This window comes from Zonotrichia albicollis, chromosome 9 (genome assembly GCF_047830755.1).
Source record: "Zonotrichia albicollis isolate bZonAlb1 chromosome 9, bZonAlb1.hap1, whole genome shotgun sequence".
Taxonomy (NCBI): Eukaryota; Metazoa; Chordata; class Aves; order Passeriformes; family Passerellidae; genus Zonotrichia; species Zonotrichia albicollis.
This window is the reverse complement of record NC_133827.1, coordinates 28,704,633-28,731,877: the sequence shown is the minus strand read 5'-3', so window position 1 is coordinate 28,731,877 and position 27,245 is coordinate 28,704,633. Positions and strand designations below refer to the sequence as shown.

Sequence of the window (27,245 nt, the reverse complement as noted above, 5' to 3'; positions counted from 1 at the left end):
GCACAGCACTGGTCACCATCCTCTTTCTTGCCCTTGAAACTGCTGAGGGACTAAAGGCAGTGAGGTGCTCAGATGTCGGTGTAGTTAAAAGACCAGCACAGTATTTCAGAGAGGAAAAGCAGCCTGAGAAAAGCAGAGGAACCACAGCAGGTTCTGCCCATGCTTCTCTTGGTCACCAGGGGCTATCACACAGCAGTGAAAGGGCAACAGCAGCTTGGGCAACATCTGCAGTTTGTGCAGCATGAATGGAGCTGGGCAGCAGCGCCAGAGCTGGAATGAATCCATCCTGGGGCTCCACAGGAGGCTGGGTGAGAGCCTGGCTCACCTGGCCCTGGCTCCTGCCCTGCCCCTCAGAGAGCAGCAGGGAGCACAAACAGCACTGCAGGCCTGACATGGGTGGCCCAGAGAATTATCAGGGACATTGATGAATCACACTGACATTTAGCCCGCACTCAATGGGAGCTAAAATGTGCAAAAGTAATTTCATTCTGTGCTAGATTTTCAAAATACCTGGAGGCAGATATTTCCCTGGGTCATGGGCCAGTCTTGTAATTTTCCTTCTGCAAGCTCCTTCCCTTTTTGTTTCTTATATCTGGTGCCTTGTATGTGGCATAATAATAATAATAACACATTTAGGGTAAAGAGAGCTGCCACTGACACCAATAGCACCAAGACTCAGTTATGTGCAAATTGAGCAGTACTTTCTTTTGGTCATTACAAATAGAATTAATGAAAGGCAAAAATGAAAAATGCTTTAAAAAGGTTGATTAATCTAATAAATAATAGCCAGGAAAAAAAAATCCAAACAGAAAATGTTGTCAACTTATCTTCTACAAAACTTGGCTGGGTTTTGGCAGTCAGCATTAAATGCAACTCTGCTCTATTGCTGTGCATCATCTCAGGACAGAAATATTACACAATGCTTGTATTTAATGTATTCTACTTATGTTGGTCAGTAAGTGATAGTATGTCCTATCTAATTAAATCCAGATTTCTGTGCATCTCTTCATTTACTTACTGTGCAAATAATGGAAGCTAGCATTAAAGTATTAGAATCAGATAAAATTGCATTTCATATTAATACAGTGTGTGGAAATGTATAATTTAAAATGTATCTTATGAAATGTAATCTCCTTTACATACTGCACAGAGCTCTGATATTGATCAAGCTATTTCCGGGAGTGTATGATGAGAGCAGAAAATGAGTGTGTTATCCTTCCTCTAGGGATAAGCTTGCTTCTTGCTGATCTCACAGTGCTTCTTTGAATCAAACCAGTTCTTGTTTGATCTTTTTCTTCTTGTTTAAGCAAGGTTAGTTTCACACAGGAGGGTTGGGATGTAGTCAGTGTCTCTCCTGTAGGTACTATGCAGAGCAGTGGGTGAGCAATCCAGGGCCTCTCCAGCTCTGTCCCTTCTCTGTCACACTGGGGTCAGTTCCTAGGACAAACTTGGCTCTGTTTTCCCAGGTTCAGACAAGCTTAGGCCGAGGGGAGCCTGCAGGGAGTGCCAGCACACCTGGGATCCACAGGTCAGTGTCTGACTGGGCTGCCAGGTTAAAATGCACCTTGTTTAGTGACACAGCAGGCTCTAGGTCACCCTCCGGATCACTGCATCCTTCAGGCTGGTTCTGTGTCATTCACACCAACTGGGCACAATTCCTGTGAGAATGAGCTCCTCAATATTCACATGCAGGATCTTCTCTTTTCCGAACCAATGTCACCTATTTGGGACCAAAGATTTACTTTTGAAATCACGGTTTTGGTTTATATGAGAAATATTCAAATATTGTCATTCTGGACTACACACATGCACATTTGTAGCTGAAACTCTCTAAAATCATCCTCTCGTTGCTGATGAAAATATGTCTAAAAATCCTGTAAAATCCATCTACACAATCCATCTACACTATTAAAATTAAGCAGGATTTTCAAATTTAGGAGACTCTTTAGGATTAGAGCCTTATATTTTAATATCCAACATCAATGCTTCAAAGAAATTTATTCAGAGTTGTACACCAGCAATATGGAAGGTGGCAGGTGTCTTCCTGCATTTATACCTGTTGGCTGGGGACCAAAAAGCAAAAATTAGTGATGCAGAAATCTGAAATTAAAAATTAATTTATAAAAACATAACATGAATATTGTCTAGATCTCTGGAACAATAATTGTTATAGCTGTTTTGTTTTAGCTTTTTCATTAACCAGGCACTTAAAAAATTTCAAACTAATAAAATTATCTGAGAAAAAACAAAATTGCAACTACTTTCACTCAGTGTTGTTTACCCTTGGAGAAGCAAAATTATCTGCCAAATGCAGAATGATTCCTTTCTTTAAATTCTGACTGGCAGGAAAAAAATCTGCTCTCTGCAAAAATTATCTAATTTTGTAGCTGTCTCAAGGATGTGTCTCCTTTTATCAGATGATGCCCTTTCTTCCTTGAGTGGAAAACTCACTGTGCTCCATAAACAGTCACTTTGCATTATGTAGATTATTTCCCAAGAAAAGTAAAGGAGTGGGCTTTTGACAATGATGGAAACAATGAGGCATGAAGAATTCAGAGAAGATCAAAGGTGCTCATTAGTTTAGATGGTAGGAAATAGAGCCATTAACAATAACACAGTATCTTTCTTGTTACTCTTTCATACAGTATGAAATCCCATAATTGTTGCATCAGAACATGCCTCATTTACTTTTCATGAATCAAATATTTAAAAGAAATTCTCATGCTTCATATCACATGCAGTAGACAGACCCCCTCATTCAATGTATTTCTTTGATGTATTTTTTTATTACTTGAAAGGCTAATTCAGATTGCAGAGGTTTTATGAATATTTTATAGACTTGGTGTTGTGAATGATCAGAAATATCTCTCTCTGATATGCTCTGGGCCTACAATTCAGCAGTGCTCAAATTAAACCCAGCAGAGGAAGAGATTGTGGAAGCAAAAATCCAGTTGAATCATCTTCCATATTCCTGCATTTCCACTCAGAGCATTCTTCTGACAGCTACAGGTGCCTCCCATATGTACAGAGCTGAGCACATCAGTGGTGCAAAGTAATTTCTTATTCATGTCTCTTTGCTAAGACACAACAAGAGAATCTAATTTAGGCAATTTTTTGTTTTAACCACTGACTTAGTTCAACATGAAACTATTTTTGATCTTATTTATTTTCTTGCTTTAAATTATAAAGGTCTGAAAATCTCCTAGTACATGGTTTAGTAGTTCTGATATAACTCCTTCCCTGCTCCATTTGAGGTTGAAGTATAACAATAACACAACTGGTTTAATTAAAATTTTATTGCTTCTTTATGTCTCTTATGCTTACCAGATTGGTGCTGTATTTAGATACTGAATTATTTTTATTTAGTAGCACATAAATAGTTTTTAAATTCTACCCACTATGGGCTTTCTCCCTGTATATCCTGCAAAAGAAAAAGGGATCTGTGTATTTAAAGTTTTTGATGGAATATTCTGGCCAAAGCATTGGATACATTAGCAAAGGTAAGATAAAAACCACCATAAAAAATATCTTCAGCATCCACAGAAAGCAAGAAATCCAACTGAAAAAACCTGCCAGAATACCACTAAAATCCACCATATATATAGAAAAACCTGCCAGAATACCACTAAAACCCACCGTACATACAGAAATCGCTTGTTTGTAACATAATGGACACAGTCTCTTTGTTTAATAGTGATAAGAACCTCATCAAGCCATTTCTGCTTGCTCATACAAGCTCCGTGTCCCCTGCATTGCTCAGGAGGTTTGCTGTGAACCCCTTCAGGTAGAAAATCCCAACTCTCCTGTAAGAGGCTTGAAACACCATTCTTTCATCCTGAGCCTCAGCCAGCCCCTCACAGCTATTTTCTGTGTGACATCCATCCACTATGTCAGATAAATGCTTTCATCTCTTTTTGTGCTGATTTGAACGACAAACTCACCAATGTTTTGTGAATCCACCTTTTTTCCACAGCAGTGAACACCCACAATTGAACACACGCAGAGGAACTGGGGTCCCTGCTTGCAGAGCTCACTGGGTTTTCTCCATGATGAGTGGAGTGGAGGTCAGCACTGCCCTGGACTCATGGGGAACATCCACAGAGAAGGGATGTGGGAGGGTTTGTGCAGCTCCTCTCCCTCCTGTTCTGCTGTTCCAGAGCCTACAAAGAGCTGCCAGTGTGGTTAATCGTTACAAGCAGTAAAATAACACAGGTACGTGTATGCAAAATGTGGGTGCACTGGGAGAGGATGGGAGTGTGGGAGAGGAAAAAAAGACAGATTTTAATGACCTCTGTGTACCCCCAAAGTAAAGACATACCCAGTGTTATTCAGCAGCATGAAGATATGTTTTAACAATAACTTTTAAAATAATGGTAAGAAATATAAATTAAATGCTGCTTGCCTGTACTCCAGAGTTTGAAAAGAAAATCAGCTTCTGCTTCATTTGGTAGGAAGCCTTCCTTTACTCCAGAGAACAGGGTGTAAAGCCACAGGTTTGCATTGTTAAACAGATTTGGTATTCCAGCTAGGTACTGAATTTCCTTTAAATAAATATTAATACTTGGAAAACTCTGAACCGTGCAAAACCCACCATTTCAAATTCCTTTCCAGCACTTTAGCTTATGCAAGACTGACACAAAAAGTAACTTCTGAAGTCCACAGAGGCAAGAAGGTTTAACTTCTGTTTTAATTTTTCCTAAAAAAAATATTAAAAATTAAAGCCATGCTCGAATAATCATTTTTAATGAAAAAATGTAGCTCTGTGAGGTAAACTCTGATCATAAACCTGATCTTGGGAAAGAAGTGCATCTCAAGACTATCCTGAGTAATTGCTGCATGTTTTCAAGACATCATTAAGATGATCATTATTAAGATGAACAGCTTTTAGTGCTGGTTAACTGTGACACTGCTGATTTGTAAATGTATGCAACTCTTACATTTTTGTCATGCTATCTTTCAGTAGCTCCTTCTCATTTTGCCTCAGAAAATGGGACAGATTTCTGTTTTCAATGGGGTTTATTGTCCCCCTTGCAATTCCATTAGCTAATGGAAAGAAATGGTGATGGGCTTGTGTACCATGCCTTGAGATATGCACACCACAGACTTTTCTGTTAAAGGTTTTCAATCATTTAACACATATAAAGATCATGCTGAAAGGTGAGATTCCAGTACACAAGCCAGCTATTTAACAGCAGACATTGTGGTAGTTTTTCTTCTCAAACTACTGGCTCAGATACTGAGGGGACAGGGAGGGAAGGGAAATTTGTTACACAATAAAGAATCTCCTGACTCAGCCTAAGGGAAGAGATATTTTTCTGGTTCTGTGATCCAGATCACTCATGGGCAAGACCAGACCAAGGCAGATGGATCAGACAGATGCAGAACAAGCCCAGACATAAAAATCTCAAATAAATCTTCCAGTCTATGTCCCAAGCTCTTTAGTACGATGCTCAGGGCATCATTGCCCTGTAATTTTTAAAAAGGAGAGCACAAGAAGCAAAGCCATTTTCCTACCTTTTTACTGAATTCTGCACTATGTTTTCTTTCACAAAAAGCAGGCTAAATCTATTAACTGCAGCCATCTTACAGTCTGAAGGCCATTTTCTGCCTGCAAGCTGTGATCCATTTATAAAGTACAGAGGGAAAAAGGCAGCCAGAGCAGGATATAATATCTCCTGTAAGATGCCAACCTCAGGCTGGCACCTCAGGTGCCCTCTTTGTGGGCAGCAGCACCTCCACACTCATTGCAGGGGGTGAGAAAGTAGTTGGAATGAAGTCATCTCCTTACAGAACAGTAATGTCATCCCTAAGACTTTTCTTCAGTCACTTTTCTTAAGTTCCACTTCACTGGTTTCAGGGCACTCAAAATTTACTTACAGAACATCAGAATTTAAATAAAGGACTCAAACTGTGTCACCTTTTAAGTGATTTCTTGTTCTTCAAGATACTGGCAACCTGATACCAGAAATTCCACATCCCTTTATCTGTCTTAAGAAGAGCTTACAGACTTAGAAAGGAAATTTTCCCACCCTATCAAAATTCCACAGAGGACATGAGAAAAGTCAGAAGAAAAGCTCTGGTTTCCCTGACTTTGACCACAGAACTCTCCAAAAAGCATATTGAATATCATTGTACCCAAACAGAGAAACATCATACCATCACCTCTTAATCTATGATGGATGGCATTATATGGCAATAACAGAGCAATACAATGTCAACCTTGTCTTTTTCTGGGTTTCATGTAAATCAAATCCTCCAAAGGAAGCCAAATTTAAAAATAAAAACAAAGAGAACTAAAGTTTAAATGCTGCCACAATGTAAGTGTGCCAGTTAGAGTCCTGCAGCAAAGAGTTCTTTTTTATTTGATAGCACATGCAAGCTCAGAATACAAATTCAGATAAACACATCATTTTCCCAGGGTGGTCTCTTTGCTTTGGTGAGTCTCAGGCTTCTGATTACCCAGATCAGGTGTCAGACCAGAGAGATAATGTTGGAGCCTGCATGGGCCTGGCTTCATTTGCCCTGGAGCCAATGTGCAGGGATCAGAAGGAAAGATCTCAATAGTTTGTACCAGATTTTCTTTAAAGAGTGGTGTAAGAGCTGAGCCATGGTTATTTTATAACTATGCTGAGAAGGCTTTGGATGTCTCTACATGGAAAGCACAACGTGGAGGGAGGTATGATGAGCTTTAGGAGTGCCATGGAGATGTGTCCTGTTCTCAACAATGACAGTTCTTCTCAGAAGAAATTATGAGTTAAATCAGTTTGTATGTTTTAGGTGTATTTGTTGTTTTGTGATCTTCAAACAGGTGCAAGCACAACCACATGATGTTTATTAATGGCTTAGCAGGAAGGTGTTACCTGTATGCAAGATGAAGTGTGCCTGGGAGAGGAGGAACTTTCCTGTGAGTCTGTGAGACAAGATGTGGATGAGCTGTGGGTTAGAGGGAGTCTAATACCACAGTAAGTGATGGTATTAAAAATAAGTCAATGTTCAACTCATAAACCATGAGAAAAAGAATGAACTACATTACTGAGCAGTTTAGAGAATAAAGAAAAATGAATCCAACTCCTTGGATCCAGGCAGTTAGAAATGGTTTATAGTTTTAATAATCAAGACTGGAAATCACAATAAAAAATTTAAAAACCCCTGGACACTGTGGCCTTTTTCATTGTCCCCACTTACAATCATGGAAGATATTTGTGCCTATTGTGCATTCATCAACACTCAATTTTCTGTAAGCTTTAAATATTGATAACTAAAATGCTGATGTTAAACCATAAAAAAACCACTGTTAAGTGAAAAATATTCCTCAAGTTCACAGAAAGCAAGCATTCCATATTGAGGGCTGCAGCCCAGTCATGGTACTACTGGTGTGGAATTTCTCAGTGTGGTGAAAAGGGACGTGTGGATTTTGCAGTTTCCCTGAAGGCGTGTTACACTTCACAGACACCTCTCCAGAGAGTCCAGTGACTCAGATCTTTGCTCCCTTCACCAAGGAATCGAATGCAGTACATTTGGAAACTGAACTCTTCACATGGCAGGTTCAGTACTGAACAGAAAAACAACTCTGTGCTTGTCTTAAAGCAATCAAAGTGACTAAATTAACCAAAACTTCGCAAACCTCTATGTTAGTACTCAAAGCTTGAAATGCTTGTGTCTAGGTGTAAAACACCACAGCCTTGGACTCGTGCAGAGTAATTGCTGAGCCCCATGTAGTACTCATTAATTTCTTTGGCCATGAACAGTAACACCTGTCAGTAGAGCATTATCACAGTGCTGGAGGCCAAAAGCTCTGTTGTTGCCTTCTTTTGAGGTAATAAATGAAGTGATGCCATTCACATTTTATAGATAAGGATGTTAGCTACAGAGAGCTGAAGTGTCTTGCCTTAGGTCACAGAGGAATTACTTAGTCTGAGCTGGTTATCACTTATTTCAGTCACATAAAAGAATTTGGATCTCAGTTATCAACTATTTATCATTAAATATGTCATTCAGCAAAGAATAAAGAGTCAGCATCACTGTCATCATTCAACAGAAAATCATCTTGTGAGGCTGAGTCATCACAAAGTGCAATTCTGCAATAACACAACGTTTTAACAAGAGCAAGGTTAGAGGTTAAATATTACAGTTACAGAAAGCATATAATAAATACAAGATGACTGAAAACTCATCTAGTTTGAAAAGGAAGTTGATATGGTGTGAGTCACATCACAGGTTTCAGAATCTCATAGCTTAGGAAAACAGTTCTGATTTTGGCTTCATGTTTTAACCTTGTGAAACTCCCACCTTTTGCATTTTGATGGGAAAACCAGCCTTACTTCTTTTAAATTTTTTGAGGCTTTTAAATTCCCAGACTCAAATAAAATCACAAGACAGCTAAAACAACACCACCTAAGATCAAGGAAAAATTTTACAGGAGACAGCATGTGCCCAAAGACAGTTGAATTTAGCAAATTGCTATGAAATATACATATGAGTTAGTCATAATTTGTTCTAGTACATTAAGCATGCTTGCTCACCCAAGCTGGGCTGCAAGGCTGACCCAGCACAATTACTAATTGCTACTTTATTTGGGTATTTTTTGTCATTTGCAAATTTTACTAACAATGATTTTATATCACTTTTCAGATACTTGCTACTTGTGACTCAAGAAGATGAATTACTCTGAATCAAGAGTATTTCTGTGAAAGACTTGTTATAAAATCTGCTAGTGGAAATCTCTAATTGAAGATAACATTTTTTAATCTAATAGTAGATCATAACCCACTTACATTGAGATTATATTAATATAATTAAGTTTTATAGACTTGTTTGAAATACATTGTTTTCTGTGTCATTAACTTAAAATATTTTTAAAATTTAGATGGTTTGGTCACTCAAAATGGATGTTTGCTTTGAACTTCATTCTTCTAACTAAAGGGCAAATGTGCAATTTGATGACCAGATGTGCAGAAATAACTGATATTTTTATTATCCCATAAACTTTTAATATCAATGGCAATAAACAGCCTAACTAGAAAGCTTATTGTTAATTTTAAATTGATTTGTGTCTTTTTAAGGATTATGGTTTTAGTGTTCTCTTTAATTTTTACAGTTTATGGTGAATTTTGGTAGTAGAGGTTAATTCCTCTGATGAAGAAAAAATAGCATGTGCAATAGAACCTATTTCCAAAGATTAATTTTATTGCACAAATAATTAATCTCCTAAACTTTACGATGATAAATATCCAAATAAACTGCAATGACATACAGATTATTTCCTAGACTTTCAGAAATTCTTAGAATGATGAGAAATGGGAATGCACTGGCAATGAGTACTCAGTGATGTATGGGAATATCAACACTTTTCCAAGAACCTCTGAAGCCTCACCAGAGCTTCTTGGGCTGAAATTCCTCCACAACTACTGAGGGAACAAGGCAATTACAGAATGGACACTGAAAGAGAAAAAAAAATAAAATTAATGCTATTTAATTAAATGCTATTTTCAGGATAATCTTTTGATTGCTATGAAAAATAATTTTATCAGGATTTGGAAGGAGGTTGTTGACAACACCAGCATTGCAGAGCTGGAATCTTTTCAGGTTATATTAATAAAAATAGAGAAAGCTCTTCAAAGGATTTAATATCAAATGATGCATTTTGGTGCAGGTAATTACATGCTAGTTTAAATCCATCAAACACTTAACTATTCATTTTGATTCAGTATCAGAATTCTGATTTGAGTCAACAAGTTCTGGTGTGATACCCTGAGTTTTTATTTTCCATCCCTTTCAGTGTGCAGATGCATTCAATGCTTCTGCAAATCGGCCTCATAACTCTAAAGAGCACTGAGGGATTCTTGTGGCTTTTATTTGTTTATTTGGTTTGGGGTTTTTTTTTTTTTTTGTTTTGTTTTGTTTTTCTGTCCATTCTCTCCAGGAAGAAAATTAATTTTGTTAAACCAGTTAATTTAGAAATGGGCTGGGAAGCTACTGAACTGACAGTTATAGTGTATTGTTACATTTTTTTATTTGAATAACAAACCATTTTTAATACTTGGTGATGAATAAATGGCCATAGAATATTATTCTAAGCCAATGTCACAGCTCAGAGGAAACTACAGAGCTTGCTGAGTTCTGGCTGACTGAAAATCCCAGTCTGTTTTCTTTGTGAATTCAGGTTAAAGTGATTTTTAACTGATTTTTTGATAAGTCAAGCATAGTTCAGAGGTGGAATGATTTTTATTTACCACATTAGCCTACAGTGTGACATTGTTTAGCAGGTTTTAAACTAAAAATGAAAAACATTTCTCAATATAGTAGAAAATAATATCTTAAAGTATTCAGATAATACTTCAAGTTATTAATAGTTCAAGTTAATACTTCAAGTTATTAACCTTTTTTAGATACAGTGAGAGAGCTTGGCCATGGTGAGCTGTATTTAGCCTAAGATTGAACAAGTATTAAGAAGACAAGGTGGCTTTATACCAATTGTGGCTTTTATGAATTCAAGGCCTTAGAAAAGGATAATTTGGCTTCCTCACACCAGGTGCTGTGTAAAAGCAGGCTCAGAGCAGCTCAAATCACATCTGTGGGATTTGAGAAGCTGCACAAGCCAGAGACCCCTGGTGAAACTTGGCTGCTCCCTACATAGCACAGGGGGATTTCTCAGAGACTCTTGGAGGTCACTGGGTTCCAAAGGCTGAACAAAGAATATGGCAAACAGAGACAGGTGAAAGCAGGTTTTCAACCCATCAGTTTCAACAAAGTCTAATTTTATTACATAAAAAATATACATGTTTTAACTAACATCTTAATATAGCCCTATTTATGACCCAGAAAAATACAAATTGGAAAGTATCACATTCATTATTTCTCTCTGCTGCTTTTACTTTTTTGCTTTTTTTTACTTACATAAAAGTAAATAAGTGAACCTCAAAGAGTCATAGAAGGAAACTTCTGTGCAAGTGACTTGCATTGGTTCGTAAGAAAAATCTCTATGATAATAAAAGCAAGGTACTGTCAAAAATGTCTACCAGCTTCTTGTTTCACTGCCACTTTTCCAAAACAACACCCTAAAAACATCACTCTAACCAGGGTGTAAAGCAAGGTATCATTCACTAGAATGCCACAGAAAGGATCATGCTCTTTTATGGGCCAGGCAGTTTACCAAGGACATGGGGATGCACACTGAATCCAGCAAGCTCTTTTTTTTTTTTTTTGAGGTGTTTCTGTTGGCTTTACCAAGCAAATGATCAGATAGCCTTATAAATTCTTTTTTATAATGCTCTAGCTGTGCAGATTCTGTACAAGAAAAATCTCACATTCTTTAATATTTAAAAACTTCTTATAATACCTTTGCAGACTCAAAGATCTCTGTACAGTGAAGGAATTTTGTGCATTCTCTTTTTGCCAGAGGTACATTGCCTGTGGGAGGACCAGGAGGAGGTAATCTGTGTTCAGTCACTCCTGTAGCCTAAAAATAATTGAAAATGAAATTAGAAAATACTTTTTTCAGCTTCTGCAACAATATGAAGGGGTAGAAAAGTAAGACATGGTTTTGTAAATCCTCAGCTATTTTGGAGAGCAGGAGTCACAAGTAAACTGGGATATTATTTAAAAAGGTGTTCCTGTAAAAGAGGGATCGCAAGAGAGCAAAATAAAATTGAGTGTAACAGGGATGGAAGAAGCAGCTTACTGGAACCAATAAATAGTCCATGTAGGATAAATTTAAATTTAGTATATTAATATTAAACATTTTACAACACCATATCTGAATCTAACTTTATTTTTCCATTAATCCATTTCCTATTAATTTTTTTTTTGTACAGCCTCTCTGAAAGGGAATTAAACCCCAAAGTAAGTAGTTGAATTATTTCTAACCAAATAACTTCTTATTAAGACTCAGGTTTCTAACTAAATTATTTCTTCTTCTCCACTTTAAGTTAGGAGAAAATTGGCTGCTTGAGCTCCAATTACAGGCCTCTGCTTAAGAAAGATCTGTATAATTTTTAAACTTGCTGAGACAGCACAATATTGCCTCAGTCTCTGAAATGTCTCTGAGCTCAATTAATATTTTCCAGAATTGTCACCAGGGAATAGAGATTCTCAGTGCTGATTTGAGAAGAGACACATCAGGCACTTGGACACAAACTGGGAAAGTTCCCAGGGCTCAGCAGGGCCCATGGAATCAGAACATTTGCAGTAACTGGTGAGATTAATCTTAGATCAGAAGAGTTCCTTCTCCTGACAAAACAGCTTCCTGCAAGTGAACCTCACATTTCAGTCTACAGCAACTCCAAGCACCTCTCTGCTCCCCAGTGACCTTTCATGTAATCTAACAGGATGGAATACGAAGAGAGGTTTTCCCTAAGGATCAGCATAAATTTCCTTCTGCTTGCTTTCATCTTGTTACTTATGCTCAGAGTACTGCAGGTTATCCTGAGCATTTCCACATTACCCGTTGATAACAACACCCCCAGTGAGACTCCTGGCTGGAGCTCACTCCTTTCAGCCACGGTGCAATCAGGGAGGACAATGTGGGTGCCTGAACCTCCACAGCAAGAATCAATCTTTACCAATAGGGTAAAAAATGTGGCAAGAACCAGAAAGATTAAAAAACCCAACAAAGCAATCAACCAACCAACCAACCAACCAACCATCCAACAAATAAACAAACAAATCCACCCCTCCCAGCCCCACCAAATCACTTGCAGAATACTTGAGCCTGGAAAAAAAAACACTACTGGAGTAGACATGCATTCTTCCACGTTTTTATGGAGACAATAAACCAAAAACTGGGTAATATGTTCTGGTCATCTGATTTAAGCAGACTCAAAGTACTTGCCTAGTAAAATTATTGCTTTATATAACAGTTGGTTCTTTTTGTTTTGATTAATGACTCTGCTAGTTTCTAGGCAGCAACACTTCCTACAGCTACACCGGAGAAAGCACATTTTTTGGAATTGCTGTTACCTGCCAGTGAGAAAATGGTTGTCCTGCCAGGGCATTTTACAGAAAGCAATTAAATCTTGTTCTAAAATAGGAAGAGTCCAGTGTTGTTTTTAAACATGTAAGAATTTTTGAGCATCCTGTTCTTGTTTTTTTCTAACTCAATTGCATTACCAACCATGTGAATCTTCAGACAAGACAAATTGCCTTTGTTTGAAATAAATTTCATACATAAACACATATTCTCTCCAAATATTTTTGGAAACACTCATACTTCCTCACAACGCCTTTGGTAGCTCAGACAGCTTTTACAGCTTGATTTTTTCTTTTATTTTTTTTGGGCTTAGTGCAGTAGAAGCACATTGTGCACATGTCTTTTAGTGTTTAATCTTTTTCATTTACAGAGTTTGGTCACAGAACAAGGACTCATGAAAACAGAGCTTCATTTCCCAGGCATATAAACCAAAATGGCAGCATTCAGATAAGGAAACTGAAAAGACTTTGACTGTTGCAGAAGGTTGAACACTGTTGTGACTTTTCCTGTCTAAATCAAGCACAGAAAACTGGCACAGCTACTTTTGATGGAGAGGATGAGTTGCTTTGAAATGTGGTGGAAAAAACACAACTCACAACCCACTGCTTCCACTTCAGCTCTCAGGCAGCCTAGCAAAAAAGAGTCAGACCAACATCTGCAACCAAGTACAAGCTCCTCATCCAACTTATCTTTCAAAGAAATTGGATTGGGACAGAGGAACATAAGGCAAAATGCTGGAGTTTCAACACTGTTTAAAGAAATTTCTTCAAATTTTTAGCTTGTCTTTGAAAACAATGAAGGATTAGGAAAACCAAACAGCTAATTTTTAGGTCACTCTGCCCTGAATGCAAAAACTGGGAATCAAGTCTTAAAAAATTATTTAAGGTATACAGTAGCAAAGAAAGCGTGTTGATTTCCAATTGCCAAACTGCATGGGTAAAAATCTCATAAAAAACTGCATGGGATGAAAAAGGCCAAAGTGGTAGTCAGATTTCAAGAGAGCTTCTGCCAGAGATTCATGTTCAATTGTATGAACTGGACATATGGATTTAGTTATATTAATGTGAGAAGAGTTTGGAGCACAGAAATAGTACTTCTGTAAAAAGCCAAGAAATGTAATGCAATGCAGAGGGCCTAGGCAAAAAAAAACCAAACCAAACCAAAAAAAAAAAAACAAAACAAAACAAAAAAAAAAAAACCAAAAACTTTCAAACTAAGGCAGAAAGTGAAAGAAAAGATCACAGAGTTGTGGGATCTCCTGTCCTGTAATAAAATGAAAGCAAATTTCTCAGAGCATTCATGAATAAATCCAGAATTTAGGGCCATATTTCAGAAATAAATAACATTCTGTGTACAGAAAAGGTTAACAGCCAGTCTGCTGCTATAAATTTATTTGGTTTTGTTTCTAAATCCCGTTATTGTGGGGTTTAGTTGGTTTTGTTGTTTCTTGGTTTTGCATTTTTTCTTTTTAAGAAACTTCCTACTGCAGAGACAACGCAGCCAGAGACAACTCTATTAGCACAAAGCACATTCCAGCAAATGCCAAGGGCTTTCCAGTGAATACAGGGTGGAGAGGACACAGCCTTCCCACCAGAGAGGCGGCCAACACTTCACTTCCAAAGAGCTTCCACTGCCAGCTCTGTATCAGCCCTGGGGTAGGTGGAGTCAATTTTTCACTTTTAACTTCTTGCTTGCTGAGTTTGCATTTTGAATTTTCTGCTTTGTGCCAACTTTTTCCCTCAATTTCCCAGCTTCTGGCTGCTGCTGCACCTCAATGGATGTCTCCTCATACTCACTCTTCAGATTTTCTGGCTCTGGAGGACGATGAGAGGTTCTCTCTGTTACTTTTCTCTTCGGCAGAACTTACAGTTAGTTGCTGTATTAGTTGATTATTGTTCAGATTGGTGCAGGTCAGAAAACACTTTTCTTGGAGACTTAAACTTGCTTAGGACAGTATATACCCGCTATTATTCTAATTCCTTGCAAAAGATCCTGAGCTGCTTGTTTTCAATCTGTGTGATGCTACCAGAGGATGTAATTGACTTTCTCCCATATGCTTGGTCTGACCAGAATAAAAAAGCTTTGCTGGTGCCTTTCTTATTTCAATAAACTCATCCAAATTCTCCTTGCAGTTAGATCTCTGCTGTATTTCAGTATCAATGGAGCTGAAAAGTATAAAGGGCAATGTAAACACATTGTTATAAAAAATAAAATATTCTTAATGAGAACTTTTCATACTAGTAACCAAATTAGCTCTATGATCCTTCAGTCATACCATCTATGTCAGCAAATGCAGTTTCTCAATAATTTCATGCTTGCCTTTTTCCCTGAAATCATGGTCAAAGAAATAATTAAAAATGGTAAAAATACCAGGATCCTAAAAATGGCACTGTAAGACAAATCGGAGAAAATCTGGAGGTTTTAAGGTCTCAGATTCCATCAGCCTGAGATTCAGAAACAATGCTGTTTGATAAGAAATCCTGATGTTTGTCTGTTTATTTTTTCTTCATGCAGCTGTGGGCTCAGGACTTCTAAAAAAAGATGAAGACTTGAAGACAATCAAGCAAACAGGACTGGCAGTGCCCAGCAAAAGGCTCAGGAGCTGTGATGCAGCACAGGAAAACTACAGAGCAAGTCTGAGTGATGAGTTTAACCAACTCTATCTTTGACCTTTACTCAGTCTTTCTAATTATTGTGATTTTCTTTCGTTTTATTGTGGTTTTTCAAAATGTGTCTGCACTTCACAAATGCTCTGTTTGCTTCAGCAGAAAGAGTCAAAACAAACAAGCAAAAAAACCAAGCCAAAAGTACAATCCCAAAGCTGGAAACTGCATATTAGGAGTAGGGATGGCCAAGCTCTCATTCCCAGCCCTGTGCTCAGAAGGGAGAAAGCAAAGAAAGGCCGTGCTTCTGTAGCCCTTCCTGTGGCCCTGCCAGCACATCCAGAGCCTGTCAGTGTGCACACACACCCCAGGAAATCTGTACCAGCCTGGGCTGACTGAGCTTATGGTCCCTGGAGCTGCTGGGAGTGCTGTGCACACAGGTCTGGACAGCCAGACTGCCTCACCCCAGGAAAGGGAAGGACAAACTTCTTTCAAACCAGAATTTCTGCATAAACTATAAAAAAACCAAAACCAAACAAACAAAAAAAACACCCCCAAAAAGCATAAAAAGTTTTTTACTATTTTTTTTTCAGAAGTAAAATGGAGATGGGGACTGAAAAACCCCATTTTTGGTTTCTTTGGTGGAGCATTGCTTTTTGATGTGAAAGCAGCACCTGCCTCTACATCTCTCCTACCACTCACATGTACAAGTGAGCTGTACTGCAAAACTGAAAAATTAATTAAACCATTGTTTATTCAATTACATGCTCTGTCCCTGCTTTATCTAGATAAACAAGCTGAATAAACTTCTGAAAGCTCTCAGCCTGAAGAGCCTGAATCCTATTATCAGCTGTTAAATTAAACATTTAGAAGGCCAAATTCTATGAAAGGATATTTCCAAGGACCTATGGTACTTATAAAACAGCACATTTAAAATATTCTGGCATTTTAAACAAAATCACCTTGAAATTTTCAAGATCTGAGATGGGCCTACAAATTAACTACTTCATTTAATTTTTTTCATCAAGTTTTATGTGATAAAAATATTTTTTATATAAACCAAGGGGAATCATCTATTAAAGAAGAGATAGTGTATTTGGCTTTGTAATATTTTCTTACCTGAGATCACAGACCATACCACTGAGTGTGAAATTCCTCTCTGCCCCTCTACAGATCACTGAGACTGGGTGACATTTCAGAGCAGACTAGAGAAATTTCACACATTATTCAATGGTGAAAGTAAGAGGGAGACTCAAGCCCAGCACCAGGAGCACTTACAATCAGAAGTTGTGAGAGGCAAAGCAGATGTGCTTGAGCACAGAAACCACCTGGCAAGTGTCACTTTACAGTCCTGCATGTGCAGAAATGCTTTTCACAAGTGATGAAGTTCACAGCACCACTGGAATCCAATATTTTACTACACAAGAAACTGGCAGCAGGAGCAGCTGCAGGACAGAATTCCAACTACACCTTTTTGGAGGGGGCAAAGAGAAGCTCATGTATTCAGAGGTTTAAACCAGAATATGATATGCATGTGTCATTGGGATATCCACTGGTTTAGCAGCTTCAGCCATCAGCACTGAAGCCAGTGTTTCAAATTTACCCCTGGCTCTTGGACAGAGACTTTATTAAAAAGCCTAGCCAAGGAGAAATAGTGAGAAAAAATGTTTACCACATAAAATTCCATCTTTCTTTAAGAGGCATCAAGCATAAAAGCCTATGGAAGAGTTCTCACCTTAAAACAACAAAACAAGAAAAATATTGCTCCTACTGAGTAACAAAACAAACATAAAAGAGCTTCAGAATTAGATAAGACTACTTACTCTTTCTGAGCAAGCAAAGAGAGTCTGTATGTGAAGTTTTATATTCATTCCACTGCACCCTTGTGTTATTTCTTTATCTGTAAACAAACTCTTATTTTGCACAATGCTGAAAGAAGAACAACAATTTCCCCATGAGTGGATAAAGGCCTCAGAATCAGAAATCTGACTTCTATGTCAGCCTGTTCCCAGTTTTCCTTCATTACTTATGTGATTTTGCCGTGAGGAAAAACACAGCATCTCTGTCCCAGAAGCAGACTGGGGACTGACATGGGAAGGTTCAAGAAGGTTATTTATGCAAAATAACAATTTTCCAGTATAATGCACCCCTTGATTTAGCACTGGATGCAATAATCTTTTCTCAGCAGTGGGAGTGCCAAAGCATCACACTGCTGCTAATGCAGCCTGAAAAATAAGAGCTGATTTTTGCAACAGCAATGACAATACTAAGGCATGTCAGGACCCTGAGCCCAGAGTGAGTCACAGCATTTTTCCTCTGTGTCTTTTAACAAGAGGACAGATCCTGCTCATAGCAGAGGTTGGCTTGTTTAGCAGGGGCTTTAGCAGCAGCTTTGGGCTGAGGGAGCCGAGTGGGCAATCAGGGAGGTCTCCAGAGCCATCACTGTTCCCTAGTCTCAGTGGTGGCAGCACCAGAATCTCACCCTGCACCATCAGGCCCAGGGCCCAAGCTGTATTCAGCACAGGACATTTTCCATCTACAGTTATTTATTTATATTATATTTATTTATTATATTTATATTATATTATTATTATACAGTTATTTATATATTATTATTCTGTGTTTGAGACTGAGTGTGTCTCTAGCCAGGGCACAGCCACCTGTGGCTGCACAGACCTGTATGATACCACTGTCTTTTGCAATAAGTCATTCAAAGGCTCCTGATCAATATGGGAGGGCTGATGGGTTTGGCACTGGAGTGTCAGGAGGAAAAGGATCACGGGTTAAGCTCAGGTGCACAGAGAGATTTATTCTGGTGCTTGAAACTGAGCACTGCTCAGATTACAGCTCAGACTTCACCCTTTGGTCCTTCTTGAACAGAGCAGGCAGAAATCTGACTTGGGTGATTAACTCATGTTATTAAAGTTTAGAAAAGAAAATAAGTACAAGTCAAATGAAAAACTCTGGCTGTGACTGAAACCAAGAATTCAATTGCCACTGTTCTGCAAACTGAGCAACCAGGGCTGTACCCCCATGACCCCTGGGCAGCAGCAATGATCTGCACTGGCACTGGAAGGCACTGTAAATCATCTGCCCAGGGCAATATTGTAGACCTCAATAGATCAGATTGGCCCTTACTGTCTTCAGAGTAGATTTACTAGGGCACTAATGGGTTTTTAGCCCTTCCATCTCACTCAGTGACACTTCCCCAGAGCGTATGCATATTTCTGGATAAATGGCAAACCATGCTGAGTAGTAACTGCTGTGCAGCAGATTTGAACTTGGTTTTGCTTGGTCTCTGCAGGTGCACTGCAGAGTTCAACCAACAGTACATTGACAGCTGTCCTTACCTGGCTGGGGCCTGCCCACACATCTCAGTCTGATCAGAAGCTGGGCTGCATTTCTGAGAGGCCAAATCTCTTCAGACATGATGCCCTCTAACTTCCCAATGGAGTACTGAAGGAAACAAAACACAGAACAGTCATGGATTTCTACCTAAGCAGGCTTGCAGCCCAAGTCCATATAGACTGAAATTTCTATAGCTCACATTAAGACAGGCACAGTACATTGTAGGAATGTTCTACAAAAAGCTACTAACTTTAACCAAGACCTGTTTTGGAAGGCGGAAAAGGCAGTTAGAGAAATTTCACAGACCACCTGCCCAAAACCAGAGAACCAGTGTTTCTCTTCTCTCCTGCACAACCAGCCTGGCAACCTCAGCACTCTAGGGACACAAAAACTTCTTAAGAGGATGGATTGTTTTCCCCCCGCATTTTTAAATGTAATTTAGAATCTTAACTGAGAAATTCTTGCAGCTCTGCAGGCTGAGAGGGCAAAAAGCTTTAATGCAAATATAAAGTGCCCAAGGAACTCTGTGTGAGCAGCAGAGCAGCTGCTGCAGAGGGGTTTGCCAAGGCTCCAGCAGGAGTCAGGGGTCAGAGCTGTCTGCACAGGGCTGCCCAGGCAGCTATGCCACAGCCACCACAGCTGGCCCTGGGGCCTGCAGGGCCAGCTTTATCCCCGGTGCTTTGTAGGTTGCTGCTCACCTCCTTTCTATGCTCCATTATTGTCTGAAATACTCTGGTTTCCACACAATGCTGTGGAACAATATTGATCCAGTGGTGGTGGGTTTTTCCAAAGGGGTAACCTTTGGGACTCTTTCTGGGTCTTGAATAACCTTTATCATTACCAGAGCAGCACAAAGAAAGGTTTATGAAACAGCCTACTGACCTATTTTTGATATTTGTTTCTACAGAATGACCTTTTCTTTTCCTTGAAGTTTTACTCTATTTATTCCAACTATTGTCAAAGCATTGCACTAGAGATGAAAATAAAAATTGATTATGATAACAATAAAAGAAGATATGGCATCCCTAATTTCCATAAAGTGAAAAGAGTTAACTTTTTAGTCCTTTCCAAAAGAAGAAAATCTCTCCTCTTTTATTCCAACTCTGACTGCTCTAAAAGACAGGGGAGAAGGAAGCCAGCAGGCAATGGATATAACCATCTACCTATTCAATCTACTGTCTGGGCATTCATTTAAATGTCAGGCTTGCTCTTTGCAATAGATACCAAATTTCTTCTGTTGATTTTATCAGTAGATGTCACACTGTCTATTTATGAATGTGATTTTTTCCATAACCAATGTTTAAAGAAAGAGCAGAAGTGTCCTATGTGCACGTTCAGCTTTCTGAAGATGAAAAATATTACTTTTGTTCTTGAATAGTTTTACCTTACTCTATTTGAGGTCAGTCCAGTCCTCCTCTTTATAACTCCACTATAATCTTGGAGAGCTTAAAAGAACTCTTCAACTCTTTTAACTATTCCCTTGTGATTGAACTTTCATATAACCTGTTATTTTCTTGAGTTTGCTTTTTTATTTTCACAAAGGATTCTGAAATAAACCCCTGTCCAAAGCCCCTGCATGAACATCATTGAAAAGACAACCAAAGTTGACCCCAATAACATTTACTTCTGTGGTTTGTATGGTCCAAAGAAGGCTTACTTGGGAATTAACTTTTCTCTGTTTGAGAAATTGTATCACATCCGGAGACTGCATCTATCAAACAGTCTGATCTGAAAAAATAATTATAAAACATCAAAATACTCTAGCAAAATAATGCATTTATACAACTTGTCTATTGTTTATAGAACAACACAAGAGAGAAGTGCTAAAATATTTCATTACTTTCTTATCTCTGGTCCTTTAAACTTTTCTTGAGGTTGATTTTTGCCCTGTGGAATGGGAAGCTTCCTGTTGGGAGCCAGGTATGAGCAGGCCTTTTGAATGCTGATGCCAGTCAGGGCTTTCAGCATCAGTCCCTGCTCTGCTCCTGATCACCCACCTAGCACTTTGTGCACCACAGCCTCACTGCCCCTCCTGCAACACCAGAACTCAGAGAGGCTCCCATCATTCCAATATCTCTTTTGCATAACCCATCATATCAACATATCATTCCAATAATCTCTTTGAGAGACCCTCCCCAGGGCTGATTGCAGCACACACACACAATGCTTCAGAATCATCCCTGGCTCAATTTAACTGCCAACACTGACTCAATTCAAAGGTGGGGGTGTCTTAGTTAAATTTGCACTGTCTGGCCATGAATTATGGCTACATTGCTCAGTCTTTGCTGTTCAATTCAAGTGCTCCAGTTTGATGTAAAACAGGGCAGAAGGAGGCAGTGATCCATCAGAGCATTTAAGCACTTCTCCAATTTACAGTCCCTGCCCTCTTCCACTGGAGTTAATGTTACACCTCTCCCTGTTGGAACTTACGGGTGTGACTTTGTCAGTTGTGCCTTCCCTTGAGTTTAAAGAGTTTTGACACCTCCTTCAATGCTCATGGGAATTGACAGAGAATGTTAACACCCAGCCACAAAGTCCAGCCTGCTCTGCATGGTAGTTTTGAATACAAAGACACAGCAACGAGTTTAGAGGGGCCTTGATTTGAGCAGAATTCTCTCAGAAGGAAATACATGAGATCAGAGTCCAACAGTTTTCCCCTCCCCATATCCATCCTAACTAATTTCCCATTGTTTTTGGTTTGCAGTCTAATACATCACAGTTGGCTCTGTTTGCTGATGTAATGTCACTGTAATTCTCTGAGACAAGAGCTGGTGTGTAAGTTATGGAGACGAGAGTGTGCAGGCAAGCCCTCATTAGCCTTAACTAATGATCCTCTAACAAAGTCACACACAATTGAGAGCAGCACAGGTTACTGAAGCCTTGAGGCTTATTGCACTGGGTTTGCAGAGAAAGGTTTTTTGTTTGCTTTGTTCTGATTGAGTGAAACTATTCTCTGCCTTCCTTGCTTTGTAAGAGGCCACAGTCCCTGAGTATGTTCCTAAACTGAGCTGTGGTTTCTGGGAGACCTGACTTTCATGTGGAACAAAAGCCAGATTTGCCTGGGAGTGATCTGAGGCACAGTCTCAGTGTGCCGCAGCAGCAATAAAACAAGGTGATCCTGCAGAGATATACAGATGCTCTCTTCTGAATATATGACTGACAGCCCCCAAAAGCTAGATGAAGGAGGTCTTTGTACTCTGAAAAACAATCAGTCCCCTGCAGAGCTCAGGGAAAGCACAGATGAACTTTGGTTTCTGCAGAGGCTGGGAAGAACAACAGGGTCCAGGGTGGGAGAGAACTGTGGAAAGCCACTCTCATCTTATGGAGATTGTTTCCCCTTCATTTCATGCTTAGTTATAGAGATCTCTTCTCAGTGCTTGCTTAGGGAGCAGTTTTTTCCTTAGATACAGTGATTTTCTTTACTTTCCTACTCAAGAAATTACCTCTACAAGGGGAGGACTGTAGCTATTTAATATTTGCATTTTATGATTACATGTTTTTTAATTCCTTTTTTAAAAATTCCTCCCAGAAATCAATGGGTCAGGAAGAAGAGAGGGAGCAGCATCTTTTCTCAAAAGCTGCCGAGGCAGCTCAGGGTAAGAAGCTCCAGGAGATTTCAGGGGCAGGGCAGCCAAGCTGGAAGCTATTTCCATTGTTTCCAGAGTTCATACAGTTTGTCTAAGCAGGTCTCCTTCAAAGCCCTGCTTGAATATGTCCAGGGCTCTAAAGACCTGGCCAGGCATGGAAGGCTGCAAAGCATTTCCAGGGAACTCTGTCATGGCAATGAAAGCGCAGAAAAGCTAATGATGGCTCATAAAATCAGTATTTTCAAAAGGAGCAAAAGTGAGAGGCCTCATGGAGGAGGATTTGAGTATAAGAGACCTGCACACAATTTCCAACTTCACCAGGTGGGAATTCACTTAACCCATCTCCCAGTCTGTGCCTCCACCCATACACTGGGGATGTAAATTCTACTTTCTTGGACTTTTCTTGTTACTAGCATAACTAACATTGCAAATTTACTGATTGCTATTCCTGAGAAGCACTGAGAAAAGGAGCTTAACTCTTTGAAACCTTTCCAGAAATCCAATCTCTCTTCCCCTCCAGCTTCAGTTTGAAGCCATGGGGTGAGCAGGAGCCATCTCAGGGTAGTGGGGAATTTGGGGAATTCTCTCTGCTTTACTCATGCTCAGCACAGCAGGAGGAAAGAGAGAGTTCCCTGCTGAGCACATGAGGATGTGTGAGGAGAACATGCACCTTCCTCTTTCTGCCTTATTAAATTAGAGTTACACACCTAAAATAATATATTTTTCCTGCCAAAATAGACTTGCTTTTCTCTAAGTTTGGCAATAACATTCTGACCATGGGGGAGTAAGAACACTGGAGGGCTCTGAGGGAACAAGCACGAGCACTTCAGAGCATAAGTTTATGCACAAAATGAGCCACCTGCAGAAAGCTGGATGACTTAGCACTAACCAGTGGATGTGTAGAATGATTAGGGTAAAACACTGCCAGCACAGATGGAATAACATGCCAAGTAAACCACACACCAGCATAAATAAATGAGACTTCAACATTAATAAAGTACATAAAAAAGAGTACTTCAAGCATTAGCAGGCAAATGCTATGTTCAATCTGGATTTCATTGAGGATTCATTTCACAGTTTGAGTTAGAAAACTAATCCTGACATCTCATCTTGATTGAATGACATTTTCTTGGTGCGTTCCTTTATGTGACTGGAAAATTATATATTTTAGTTAAAATCCTTCCTAATCAAGACAGTTTGTAGTATAAAAGAAGGGGAATTTAAAATAAAGTTTATTCTTGGAACAGTGGTTCTCACTGAAAGATCCTTCAGTGCCCTACAATTTAAACCATTGATGAAATCACCAAAGTAGATCATGGAACAGCTAGGGTGACATCCTGCTCTAAGGAACTATTCCTGTAAAAATTCATCAGTGGGCAATGAGCCCAGAGTGTGAAAAGTACAGGAAAACTGTCCCCTGCATCCCCCATATTCCTGGTATAGCAAAATGTACCATTTAACCAAAATTACTGTTATAAATTTCTTACAAATACATAAACTAAAACTGAAATGCTAAAATCTTCCTTTTAAGGGGTGGAGGGAATATATACAGCATCTGGCTGTCAAATAAAAATCTCCATGGAATTATAAATTGCCTGGTTTTAGCCATCATCTTCTTGTTTTACAAACCAACACAACTGGAATATGATGTGAAAGCTGCAAAAGGGCCAAAACAGAACTGAATTCCAGCTCTGCAGGAGCTTCAGTCTGGGGTGGAGGAAGGCTCCTGGGGAGGACACACCTCCCTAGGCTAGCAAAGAGCTCCACTTGCTGGCAGATGCAGCCCCTGAGTTATTGCTTCCCACTTCATTAACCAAAATAAACAGCCATAAATCAATTGCCCAGCCCAAAAAGCCAGAATAAAGGAATTATATTGTTTAAGAGTACTCAGTGACAGCTCACGTAATTTCAAATATACTTCTGGTCTGCACTGAAACTTTGGACAAGTACAGGGACAAAATGGAAAGTGGTTCTTAGAGAAGGAGGAGAAAAGGCTGAAGAATGATCCCAGACCCACTGGAGTCCTGCCATCAATGGCTCTGGGCTGAGCTCCAGAACAAAAGTGAGGAAGGGAGATTTTGACATTCCCAGTTCTTTCTGTGAACCCAGATCATTCTCGTCTGGTACACTGACATTTTGTGATCAAAATGAGAAAATTAACTCAGATTATTCATAATTTCCCTATGCTTTGCTATATTTTAATGCTCAATATACACAAGTTACAGGGGGTTTTTAGTGAAGGCAGCATAATGCTGCATAAAAAGATGGTGCTCTCTCTATAAATTTTATTATAAATTGCCTTTATGAGTATTCTCCCACATCTTTATCATTCATTATAACATTATTCTTTTCACCTTTACAGCAAAGTTGAATATGGCTGGTAATTTTTGCCCACAGTTCTTCAAAAGCACCTCATCAGCATTCACTCATGTGGATAAAATTTGGTTTCATGGTGTAAAAAAGGTTATTTTGCACAAAATGAATGATCAAAACCTATTTTTTTCTGTATGCCAGAAGTATATACATATATATATACACATATATATATACATATATACTAGTCTTCATAATAATTTATTTTAAAAGATTGAGTTGCTTTTCAAATAGCTGGTAGGATACCATGGAATAACACAGTGACAGGGGACTATAGCACTTCTCTAGAAAGGAGATAAGAATGAAAAATGTCCTGGAGAAACATAACAGGGACCAGAGATGAACCAAAAATAATTTAAAGGGAATTTTGGTTGCAAAGTATTTACACACCATCAACTCAAATTACAAAAAGTAAATACAAAAAAAGCAAGGTTTCTGTGGTGGATTTGACCGAGATTGCTAGGAAGACATTCTAATTTTTTTTCACTTAGCCATCTAAATTGATTTGAGGGTTTTTTTTTTTGTTTTGTTTTGTTTTTTTTTTTTTTTAGCAAGGTTTTTAATCAATTAGTGAAGGGCAGATTGTGACAGGTTGCCAATACTTCACTCACTTTTTTCACAGACTGCTATGTCACAGGGACTGATGATATACCAGTGGAATCTCCACCCTGTAAGTCCACACATCCCAACAAGCAGATTATCCTGATTGAGACATTGGAACAGCAGCGCTCTCAGAGCTAGGAAACATTTAATATGGAGAAATGTTTGTACACCAGACGCAGTGGGAAGGGCTCAGCAAGCTCTGTTCCTGCCCCTGCTGTGCTGAGCACTGCCCCTTTCCAAGGAAAGCAGCCCCTCTTTGGGTGCAGGTCTCTGCCATCAGAATGGCCTGTCTTATCTCTCAGAGGATTTCAGATTTGACTTTTCACACAAAGGGGCACTCTCACTACGCCTGAGATCAGAATCAATGCACACAGGGGAGAAAAGGAGTGGTACCCCTGTTGTTTGTCCTGTTTAAGTCCTTGGCAATTCTACCACAAATGGAAACACAAATTTCGGGTGCCTCAACTGGCTTCTAACATAAAACACTTGCTTTCTAAAAAGAGTTTTCAAGGAAACATGCCTTCAGGAGTTAATTTAAGACCGAATCAGTGTATGGAGAAACTCCTGCTGCATTGCTCAGTTCTAAGGAAGAACTAGTTTGAAGGAGAGAAAGTACAGTAATTATGCAGCTTTCACCACAGATAGAAGCATGCTGCCAAATAATAAGCAACAACTTGAGATAGATAAGCTTCCTTTATTTGTAGACAGTGAGTTGGGAGACAAGTTCAAATCTTTTTTTCTCTACCAAATATTACACAAATGGCCTCTAGAGGGATCCAGGTTATTGCTTTTCTGTTGAAATCCCTTAAGCTTGGTTGTCATTTTTATTGTTTTGGCTTTTTCTTTCCCCTCTGTTACTTTTCAACTAGTGAATCATTCATCTAGAAATAATGATGCAAACAACTTGCATTTAAACCACAGAGTTCATGACCAGGATGAAGGCTTTTGAAAATCAAGAATTAAAAAAACTGGAGGGCAAGGTTCACATTCAGTAGAATTCCACGCAAACAAATCAGCTCTCAGCTGATCACATTCAATAAAAAAATACAATTCCAAAGAAATGCTTAGGCATTCAGCTGCCTATGTGAAATGCAGCTGAACTGGTGAATCTGCAGAGTTAGGTCAGGAATGTGGTAAGAATTGGGCTCAAGTTTCTGCAGAATGAGTCAGTATTTCCCACTTGAGCTCCTAGAGTTCTCATGAAAGGTATATTGGTTCCAAGTTATTGTATCTGGCTTGGGCTTTGTTTGCTGAATTATTTCACCTAGTTAGAATTTTCACAGCTAAGATTTTAGTAAGCAGGAGTCCCACGTTAAACAAAGAGCAAGAATTTAATTCTATGATACTATATTCTACACATTGTTTATTCCGGATTCACCAAATAATGGGTATAACAAGCAGCATCAAGTCAGCTTCAAAATTCAGTCTACAAGCTTTTTTTTACTGAATGTATACTTCACATGTAATCAAATGCAAAGAAAGGAGATGTACTGACCTTAGGAATGTGGAAAGGGCTCTGTGTGCAGGTATGAAGGGAAGTCAAAGACATGCCCCCAACTCTGCATGCAGCTTTGTTTTCAAATTGATATGCTGCAAAAAGAACATTTTCAGGGACCCTCAGGCACCCATAAAAATATCTGAAAGAATTCAGTCAGAATCCTATTCTTCTGTTTGGTGGAATTGTTGTTTGCCTTGTGCAAATCAAGATGGAGAGTACTGGAGAGAAGAGAAAGGTTATGCCAAGGCCTCATTGTTTTGGAAAGC

The 27,245-nt window shown here is 39.0% G+C and overlaps 1 long non-coding RNA gene across 1 annotated transcript in view; it reads right to left on the bottom strand.

The window, feature by feature from the left end:
• Positions 1 to 8,983: 8,983 nt before the first annotated feature.
• LOC113459580 (uncharacterized) overlaps positions 8,984 to 27,245 on the bottom strand; it is a 43,026-nt gene continuing 24,764 nt past the window's right edge. Inside the window, exons 2-4 of the long non-coding RNA XR_003380957.2 lie at positions 18,921 to 19,026; positions 11,339 to 11,458; positions 8,984 to 9,438 (exon numbers count right to left, since the gene is read on the bottom strand). This is a non-coding gene — a long non-coding RNA (uncharacterized LOC113459580). The remainder of the gene's footprint in view (positions 9,439 to 11,338; positions 11,459 to 18,920; positions 19,027 to 27,245) is intronic.